This window comes from Hordeum vulgare, chromosome 5H (assembly GCF_904849725.1).
Source record: "Hordeum vulgare subsp. vulgare chromosome 5H, MorexV3_pseudomolecules_assembly, whole genome shotgun sequence".
Classification (NCBI taxonomy): Eukaryota; Viridiplantae; Streptophyta; class Magnoliopsida; order Poales; family Poaceae; genus Hordeum; species Hordeum vulgare.
Window position 1 is genome coordinate 96621864 of NC_058522.1, and position 4797 is coordinate 96626660.

The following is a 4797-nucleotide window of genomic DNA, read 5'->3' on the forward strand; positions in this document are numbered from 1 at the left end:
GCTTGCGCGAGATAGAGAAAGGAAAAACCCACTGGGGTTTTCCTTTATAAAACACAGCCAACAAACAATAAATCTCCTAGGTATTCTATGGCTTCAAAAATAAAGATAAAAATGCTCGTGGTCATAAGGAATTATGACCTATTTAAATAAAATGAAAATGGAATTTTTGGAGCATTTAAATATTTACAAAACAGGATTAATTAAACTGTTTTGTGAATATTTACCTCTCTCAAACATAGATTCAAAACACTTTAAACCTAGCATCACATCCACCATAATTCACTCTAAAATATGAACATTTTTGAATGGGGGATGGAGCAAGTGAAACTTGAGCTTTGAGAAAAATGGAAAGGGGGGTTTTGAAACCTATTTGAAATCTAGCAAAGTTGCAACCCAATTACAAACCCCACTCCACATCACTACACATAGCACCTCACACCACATAACACATCCATGGAACAACAACAACAACAAAACAATGAAGGCATGGATGAATGGATGCATGTATGCAAGGGTAGGCAAGGTAACATCACATGAAATAACACATGCATAGATCTCACATGGCAATAACAAGATGGACCCACATACAAGAAGGTTCCAAATATGGCAAGTTACACTCTGGGGCATTACAAGAAGTATTGTTTAAGTAATCATGTAAAGTTGGTTGTTTGTTCAAGTAAGAACAACAACTTAGCACTGGTCCACCCACATATCAAAGTAGCAAACGCGAATTAATTTCAACATGATGAAATGACTAGTCTGAAATTCTCATGTGTCCTTGGGAGCGCTTGCTTAATATAAGAGTACTTTCAGGCCTGTCCTTTGCTAAAAAAAGGATTTGGCTACCTTGCTGCACCTTTGCTACTATTGTTACTTGTCACTTGTTATGCATTATCTTGCTACAAAACTATCTATCACTATTACTTACAACACTTGCAGAGAATACCTTGCTGAAAACTGATTGTCATTTCCTTCTGCTCCTCGTTGGGTTCAACACTCTTACTTATTGAAAAGATTACAATTGATTCCCTATACTTGTGGGTCATAAAGAATGTTTTGGGCACCCTTGCCAAGGAGTGACGAGTCTTTGGTAAATGGAAATTGCTAAGGAAACATTTTTGGTACGTGCTGAAATTTACTTTTGCTTGTCACTATGAACGGTCATCCTTGGAGTGGCTTATTCGGGGCATCTTCGCCTCGAACGGAAGTTGAGAAAGTTGTTCCTCAACCTACTGAACCTACTGAAAATATTTATTATGAGATTTCATCGGGTATGGTAGAGAAACTATTGGCTAATCCTTATAATGGTTCCAATCATCCTGATTACCATTTGATATATGTCGATGAGATTTGTGGATTGTTTAAGCTTCCAGGTCTACCCTGAAAAATAGTTAAGAAGAAAATTTTCCCTTTATCTTTGGAGGGAAAAGCACTAGTGTGGTACATGCTATTGGATGATATTGGATCATGGGACTCGAATCACTTGAAGCTGGAATCTCATCAGAAGTTTTATCCTATGCATCTAGTTCATCGTGATCAGAACTTTATTTATAATTGTTGGCCTCGTGAAGGAGAAAGTATGGCTCAAGCTTGGGGACGCTTAAATCTATGATGCACACTTGCCCAACCATGAGCTCTCAAGAGAAATGATTATACAAAAAAGTTTATGCTTGGCTTTCTCATGATGATCAAGCATTACTCCATTCTTGTGCTACTCGTTCTTACATTAAGGAGACTATTGAATTCAAATTGGATCTTCTCGGAAGGATTAAACGAAAATGTAAAGATTGGGAACTCGACGAAGGTAAAGAGTCAGGTATAAAACTTAATTTTGATTGTGTTAAATCTTTTATGGAAACTCCTTCTTTCCATGAGTTTAGAAATAAATATGGTCTTGCCTCTAAAATAGTAGCTACTTTTTGTGAATATTTTGCTACCCATGTTGATATTTGATACGTCTCCAACGTATCTATAATTTTTGATTGTTCCATGTTGTTATATTATCATTCTTGGATGTTTTACAATCATTTTATAGCAACTTTATATCATTTTTTGGGACTAACCTATTGACAAAGTGCCAAGTGCGAGTTGTTGTTTTTTTTCCTTTACAGAAAATCAATATCAGATCAAGTACAAATTCCACGGATTTTTTTTGGAGATTGTTTTGGACCAGAAGGAAACATGAGAACCAAGGAGCTCACCACGGGAGGCTCAGGTAGCACACTAGGCAAAAGGGCGCGCCCTGGGCCCCTAGCGCGCCCTGGTGGGTAGTGGGGGCCTGAGGCACTTCCTCCACCGCCTCTTGACTCCATAAATACCCAGATATTCTAGAAACCCTAGAGGAGTCGACGAAAAATCATTTCAGCCACCGCAAGTCCAGAAGCCACGAGATTCTATCTAGAGCCCTTTCCGGGGGAACACAATCATAGAGGGGTTCATCATCCTCATTGGTGCTCCTTCGATGATGCGTGAGTAGTTCATATCAGAACTACGGGTCCATAGGCAGTAGCTATATGGCTTTCTCTCTCATTTTTCTTCTCACTACAATGGTCTCTTGGAGATCTATTTGATGTAACTCTTTCTTTTGAAGTGTGTTTGTTGGGATCCGATGAACTGTGAGTATATGATCAGATCTATGAAATTATATCCATACTTGATTATTATAGCCTCGTATTTATTCTCTCATATTTGGGTTTTGTTTGTTCAAATTGATCTTTTTATCTTGGAATGGGAAGAGGTGCTTTGTGATGGGTCCGATCTTGCGGTGCTCAATCTGAGTGACAGAAGGAGACATGTCACAATTGTATTGTTGCTATTAAGGATAAAACAATGGGGGTCTATTCCTAAATGAATAGATATTGTCTATGTCATGTCACCGTTCTTAAGGCATTAGTATATTTCTCCATGAACTTAATATTCTAGATGCATGCTGGATAGCGGTCGATTGTGGAGTAATAGTAGTAGATGCACACACGACTCGGTCTACTTGTCTTGGACGTGATGCCTATATACATGATCAGTGTCTTGGATATCATCATAATTATTCACTCTTCTATCAATTGGCCTGCAGTAATTTGTTTACCCACCGTATGCTATTTTCTCGAGATAAGCTACTAGTGAAACATACGACCCCCATGTCTATTATCCATCATCTATTTGCAAGATCTATTTTTCTATTCGCGTTTCCAATTTATTTTCTCTTTTATTTTCGTATCTATATTGTAAAAAACCCCCAAAATATCTTGCTGTGTTTTGTTTGCCATTACTTTATTTGCATCTATAAATCTATCTATTTACCGTTTTATCTTACCCACGAGGGATTGACAACCCCTATACGAGTTGGGTTGCGAGGATTTGTTGTTTGTGTGCAGGTACTACTTACATATTCTTCCGAATCTTCCTACTGGTTCAATACCTTGGTTCTAAACTGAGGTAATTCTTGTCGTCGATGTGCTACATCACCCATTACACTTGGAGGGAAAAAACCAATGCATCAGCAACACAAAGCAAGCTTTCTGGCATTGTTGCCAGGGAAGATCAAGTCAAGATCTATGAGGTTCCCACACATAAACTCTCATCTCCTTGCAATTACATTATTTTCCATTTGCCTCTTATTTTCCTCTCCCACACTTCACAAAAATATTTGCCTTTTTAAAGTTTGCCATTTGCCATTTGCCTTCTTTCAGTTTGCCATTTGCCATTCGACAAATACTTGGCACAAAATTGGAATGGGTTTTCAACAGTACTTAAAGCAAAGATTGGTTTGCTTATACTAACATATCTCACGAAGGTTTTGTTGAGTTTTGTGTGATTGAAGTTTCCAAGTTTTGGGTGAGATCATGATGGATGAATGAATAAGGAGTGACAAAATCCTAAGCTTGGGGATTCCCCATGGCATCCCAAGGTAATATCCCAAGAGTACCAAGCAACTAAGTGTGGAGATCCCCCGGAAGGCATCCCCTCTTTCTTCTAACGACCATCGATATTTTTACTTGGAGTAATATTTCTATCCGTCACATATCATGAGTTTTTCTTGGAGCGCCTTGTACTATATGAGTCTTTGCTTGATTTGCTTGTTAGTTTTTCACAATAATCCTTGATGTACACACTTATTTGAGAGAGCCAAATTATGTTATGATTTGTTAGAATCGCTCTCTACGCTTCACTTAAATTTTTTAGAGCCATGTAATTGCTCTAGTGTTTTACCTATATCTTTTTGACAATGGTGGTGATGTTATTTTGAAGAAATATGCTCTCATGATTCAGTTAGATTATATTGAGAGTTAGTAGAAACTTTGAAGAAATCCTCTCTTACTTCACTTATATTATTTTGAGAGTTCAATATTTTAAAGAAACGTGTGCTCTCGTTCTTCACTTATATTTGTTTGAGACTTATTATTAGAAATGACAATTTTTTTAGATGAAATTGGTTCCAAAGAGATAGATATGGAGGGGAGATATAACAAAAAAATTCATGAAGATCATTGGATGTTAAACTTGATTCTTTGCAATAGTATTGCGATATGAAGATAGTGATACGTGAGTTGTTTTGATGAGTAATTATGCTTTAGTAAGAATATTGCTGTGAAGGTTTGTGATCCCCTATGCATGCACATTAATTCAATAATTATGCTATGAATTACATCTTACTTGTGTTTCATTATTCGGTGTTAGTTATGTTTAATGTTCGCTTATGATGGTTTTCGTTCCTTGCTTGTGCGCTTCTCAATCTATTTGCTAACCTTCACTTGTACTAAGTGGAAATACTACTTGTGCATCCAAATCCTAAACCCAAAG